This window comes from Vigna unguiculata, chromosome 3 (assembly GCF_037176805.1).
Source record: "Vigna unguiculata cultivar grain cowpea cultivar isolate G323 ecotype 2 chromosome 3, ASM3717680v1, whole genome shotgun sequence".
Classification (NCBI taxonomy): Eukaryota; Viridiplantae; Streptophyta; class Magnoliopsida; order Fabales; family Fabaceae; genus Vigna; species Vigna unguiculata.
This window is the reverse complement of record NC_140794.1, coordinates 50,361,553-50,368,184: the sequence shown is the minus strand read 5'-3', so window position 1 is coordinate 50,368,184 and position 6,632 is coordinate 50,361,553.

The window sequence follows — 6,632 nt, the reverse complement described above, 5'->3', positions numbered from 1 at the left end:
AAGAGGGTTAGAGGTGTGAAGATGCAGAAGAAGGTACTGGGTTGGAGTGGTTGGAGCTAAGATGAAAGAAGCTATAGACAATAGCCGTAGCGACCCAGTAACTAATTACAAGCCAGAGGTCGCTTTTCCTTGTTGATTTAAGATTTTGTTCCTACGTAACCACCCTTTACAATATTGGTAATTTCTTAGAAAAATAGCTACCCCTGAAGGAGACAACGTACCTGCAACGATTCAATTGGTCCCCGTGAAACACATGTGATTATCAACTTTGTAGTTTGCAGTAGTTCATATACTACTGCTACAGACACGTTCCCACGATTTCAGAGTATAATAAGGCCTCCGAGTTTTCTTTCTATTACTGTGATTTGTTTTCTGATACATGTTTTTCAGCTTGCTATCTCGTTAGTCAAAATGTGAGTGTCATTGTGTCAACTACCATAGAAAACACGTTAACCACTACTTAAAAAAATTAAAACTTTCAAATTATACAGTCAAGTAGCTTTTCCTGATTTTGTGCCTTTCTTTTTGTTATGAATATCAGATTTTCTTTCATACTTATATGTAGATGTGTAGATATAGACAATATAATAGCAACCAGAAAGTCCTGTGAATTATTTTCCTCAACTTGAATAGCATTTTAAAAAAATATAATCAAAATGTTGGAACTTTTGTTAGGCTGGTGAAAAAGAAAGTCCGTAATTTAATAATGAATGCAACTAATAAGAACACATAATGTGTTACTATATAACTCTAGACAAGTGAACAAATTAAATATGTTTTGGTAAATGTAAAATTAGTGAATTTAGTTATTTTTTATTTTATGAAGTTTGAATTATTCTATTTATTTTTTATAAAACATATTAATTTTAATTTCTGTAAAATATTTTTCTTTGTTTTTAATTCTTCCAAAATTTCAAATCATTGTCTTTAATTAGTCTCTAACATTTATTTTATAATTTTAGTAACTTTATAGTGTGTTACGTATTGTTATGATATTACAACACTAATATGCTTAACTTTGAATTTTTTTTTTTCGGAACAAATAATTAACTAGTATCATACAATATCAAGAATAGAGAGGACGATTTCAATTTTCCAAGGATAAAAACATAAAATATTTTACAAAACTAAAAGTCAATCAAAAATTAAAAAATATATTTGAAGCCCTAAGCTGCAGCAGTGAGTTTTAGTTGGGCCAAAACATGAAATGGATCAATCTGTACATAAATAACACTTGGGAAAACGGAGTTCCAAATTGACAAGCTCATCCTCAATAACTCTATTTGACTCATACTTCCCATATATAGAAGAAGAAAAAATTAGGACATGGCGTGGGAACATCCTATTGTGTGATCAAATATTCAAAAGAAACAGTGTCGTATTTTTGAAACATTTAGTTATAATCTGCTCTGTTTCAGAAATGGAAGTAATGGCCTGACACTTGCTAAGAGTGGATCACCTGTGAGCCTTTTTTTAATCAAAGTGCTTATTCTCTTTTTCTTAAAAAGAGAAACTTCTTTGAATGACAAATGTTTGTCAAAATGCCTTTGGCCTAACTGATCATTATGGCATACCCTTTGGTGCATGAAATTAACAGTGACATGATATTGGTGGGGTGTGTACCCTGTTTTGACTCAAGTAGTTATCTGGGTTGGCCATTCAAATTGTGGGAAAAAGAAGAGAAAAAGAGAGAAACAAGAAGGGACCTCCACGTGATACAAATTTACAAAAGGTTGGCACATATTCCAAAAGGTTGCACTCATTGGCACTCTGAAACATGAAAAGAAGATTCATTCTTTCAGAAACCTACCATTGCTTGCATCTTATAGCTCTTCAAAGTCGATGAGAATACTTCTCGAATTGAAATCTTTCACAGGGAATCCAAACATCCACTGTTTCAGCAAAGCACGTGGATTTCCCAAGTTGTGGCTCGAGAATGCCATCAGATGTTTGGAGTATTTTAATATAAATATGTTTTGCATGAAATAGATTCTAATTACTTTGAAGAAGTTGAAGGTAAGGCAAAGATTCATCTGCACATCCATTTTCAAATCTCAAATGTCATAATTTAGTTTTTAATTTAATTAGCATTTAAGAGATAATTAAATTATGTAAGATAGATATAAAATTAAAGATAACTGTATATTATATATATATATATATATATATATATAATTCTTATATTTTATTTTATAATTTAGATATTTTTAATAATATTTAATAAAGGAAAAGAAATTTTATTTTTTACTATTTTTCCTTTTACTAATACTCTTTACCGAGACGCTGCTGGTGGAAACATATTGATGGTATGGATATATAGTGATTATAATTGGTCTTTCTAGAATGATTGATGCATTTGAGGGCATACAAAATTAAAGACAGAAAAACATATCCCTTAAAATGTCACACCATTATTAATTTTTAATACTAGTCGTATTCCAACTCGTTGTCGAAAAGACTATTATAATCGTTTGAGATATTTGACGCTTCTATTTATTTAATTTAATGTAAGTTTTTTAATTAATATAATGTAAAATAACAACATATCAAAATAAAATATAAAGACTCTTAAATTCACAAAGTCCATTTTATCATATATTTGCAATAGTTTTGTTATGGCTACCACGAATAAATAACTTTTACCATAGTTAATAAAATAACCTAAGAAGAACACATCAAGGGAAAGGAAGATGATGAATTTAAGTGGATTAGAGGGTGAAGTTTGTGTTCTTCACTTTAAGGCTTTTTATGGGATGAATGATTTGAGAGGGGGAAGAGATTGGAATGATTAGAGGGTGAAGTTGGTATTGTCTTGTTTTTTAGGGAATTTTTTGAAGTGATTTTGGAGTGGATTAGAAAGTAAAGTTTGTGACTGAATTGACTAATATGACATATTAAAAAAAATTAATAGATAAAAAAGTTATATTACTAAAATGCCCCTATTGTTAAAAAATGAATTAAATTTACTTTTATAAATTTTATTGAATGATTGAAATTATAAAAAATGAATAATACAATATATTTGGTATGAAAATATATGTAAGGTGGAAAATAATTTATTTACATGGAGATTTTATTTTATTTTTAATAGTAATTTTAGAAGTAATAAATTTTTATTATAACCATAATAAAATTTTATTTGTGTTAATAATTTTTATTATGTTGTTTTCATAATAAGGATAAATGAATAAATGTGCAAGAAAATCGAAATATGAGATAGTAATTTCGTAAATTGAAATGTAATCAGTTGCTAATCATCGCTAGACATCACCTTCTATCACCCTCAAAAGAGCAAAGTAATCACTTGCTAATTCTCTCTTCCCGTAAAACATGAATAGTAAATCCTTCCAAAAGAACAATGTAAGGGATTTAGAGGTGAGAGTGAGAGGATTTATATGTAAAATTTGTGAAAATTTTTGAGTGATTTGATGGATGTGATAGATTAAGAATTAAGTTTAATAAAAAGAAAAACAAGATTACCAAATTACCCTTAATTTTAAAAGTAATTTAAAATTATAATTAGATGAGTTAGATTTATTTTAGAAAAAATATATTAAAATGAATAAATTAAAAAAAATATTTTAATAAAAAATAAAAAAATAATTACAATAATAATTACTTTTTAAACTTGTTTTAATAACAATTTTGAAATTTTCGGTATTAATAATTTTTGTAAACATAATTTTAAAAATCATATTTTTACATTAATATCATAACTAAACTGAAAAAATAAACTAAGGATATAAATGTAATCTGTCTAATATCTCCTTAAATCATCGCATAGGAGAGTGATTATAAAATAGAGGAATCTCCCTCTTCCTTCCGTTCCCCCTCCCTCAAATCCGCAGAAGTGAACAACTACATCACCTTCAAATCATTTCTCTCACTTTCTTGTGAACAGTAAATTTGTCAAAAAGAAACACAGTATAAGAAATTTAGAAGTGATAGTGGTTGAATTTATAAGTAAAATTCGTAAAAGTTTGTGAGTGATTTGATGTAAGTGATACATTAAGAATTAAGTTTAATAGAAAAAAAACAAGATTACCAAATTGTCCTTAATTTTAAAAGTAATATATAATTATAATTAGATGAGATAGATTTATTTTAGAAAAAAAAATATTAAAATGAATAAATTAAAATAACATATTTTAATAAAAACATATTTATTAAAAAATTAAAATAATAATTAGTTTTTAAACTTTTCTTAATAACAATTTTAAAATTTTCGGTATTAATTATTTTTGTAAACGTAATTCTAAAAGCCATGTTTACAATATTATCATAATTGAATTGAAAAAATAAACTAAGGACATAAATATAATATGCCTGATATCCCCTTAAATCATCGCATAGGAGAGAGGATTAGAAAATAGAGAAAATTCAATCTTCCTTCTTTTCCCACTCCCTCAAATCCGCATAAGTGAACAACTAGATCACCTTCAAATCATTTCTCTCACTTTCCTGTGAACAATAAATTTATACAAAAAAAAAATAGTGTAAGGCATTTAGAGGTGAGAATGAGTGAATTTATAATTAATTGTTTAAAGTGTCGCCCAATGCTAGTTATTTATTTCATAAAAAAAATTAATTACACATGGCTCGTTGTTTGCTATTTTTAACGCCATCCAGAAATAGGGATAAAACAATGATTTTGAAAGTGCATGATGAATCAATCAGTGACAAAGTTTCAACCATGAACCATTTCCAAATTAGAGTCAAACTTTAGGGAGTAAAAATATTTTTCCCTTAAATAGACAAGTAGTACATTGTGTAATTGGAGACAAATAGAAATAAACAAATAAATAGGGTCAGTGTGTAATTAGACATGAATATAAATAAATAAATAAATAAATAGGACCAATGCATAAATAAATATATATAAATTAATAAATAAATAGAGTAGTATGTAATTAAATAAAAATATAAAAAATAAATAGGACCTATGTATAAAATAAATAAATAGAATTTGTGTGTGAATAATTAAAGATGAATATAAATATAAATGTATAGACCGAAGATATATAAATATAAATAAATAAAACCAATGAATAATTAAAGATGAATATAAATGAATAAATAAATAATTTAGAAATACATATAAATAAATACAATCACTTTAAATTGTATTGAACTAAAGTTGTCACATTGGCACGACATTGGCACGACTTTAGCATTAAATTAAAATCATATCACCTTGACATGATTTTTTTACAATAAAGTCATATAATCTTGACACAACTCATCAATTCATGTAATTCTTTTAAAAATTGTTCATTTTAGTAAATTGAATAAAAAGAAAATTCTTAATTTAGTTGGAAAAATAATTAAATATATTTTTGGTCCATCTATATTTAGTGAAGATCGGAATTAATCAATTTTTAAAACTTTATCTAATTTAATCTTCCAACTTTAAAACTATGTGGATTTAAGCAAAACATTTTTCTCATTTCTTATATCTTCTTTCTTTCCCTCTCTCCTTCTTTTATTCTTGTTTTCTCTTATATTTCTCCCCTTCTTACTGTAAAAATTTCTTACTTTCCCATACGTATAAGTAAATTGATGAAGCAAATATTCATTTTTTTTCTCCTCTTTATCTTGTAAGTTATGAAGAAGAAATTTTTGTCTATTCTTTTATTTCATATCTTAAAAAATAAGGATATATTAGTGTGTATATATATATATATATATATATATATATATATATATATATAATTATCGTATATTACCTTAATAAAATAAAAATATATACATATATAATTTATAAACAATATAATTATTTTGAATTATTACATTATAAATTTTGAGATATTACAGATGAATAATCTTTAGTACAATCATTGGAGCATTATCTGCTGTTTTTCTGAAAAAGAAAAAGAAATTCTGTATAGAAACATTCTCATACGACGGTCGCCATTATTGTTGCAAATTCAAATTTAAAGATGCCCCATAAATCCTACAAAGAGACATTCACAATTCACAACATACTATTTCATGATATCTTCTGTAATTTACCAATGTATCTTCGGAAAACCTTTTGCTTAGACTTTAAGAGGTATATTATCTATTCAACAGTTTAATTTCATAATCATAGATAATAATTGCTATATACTACAAGAAGTTGTCGTATTCTCATAATTGATAGGACCATTAAGTCTTACTATATGTACTTATTCATTCATTAGGGTTTACGATGAAGAGATGTAACATAAATATTTTAAAAATAGGTCTTATACGTACATAATAAATGGGGTTCACGATTAAGAGATGTAAAATAATAATTTAAAAATAGGAACATTACATAATGTACCTTAGAAGATATATAAATTATGACTGAAACTTAGAGGGTAAGGATAACATTCAATCGTTTCAACTTCCAAAAAAGGACACATGGCCATAATGGGTTATGGATTTATAAATTGGTGGCAGACGAAAAGATTAACCAGCTAAGTACGATTTTATTTTTTAATATTTTGTTGCTAGACAAAAAAAAAAAAAAAAACTTTGAATGTGAAGATTTGAGCTAGAATAATCACATATATGAAGTGGGGTTGGGCGAAAAATTCCCTTGATCGACTTGAATCCAACTAATCCAAATCTGCAAAATAAAATATTAGATGACTTTGGTTGGATTA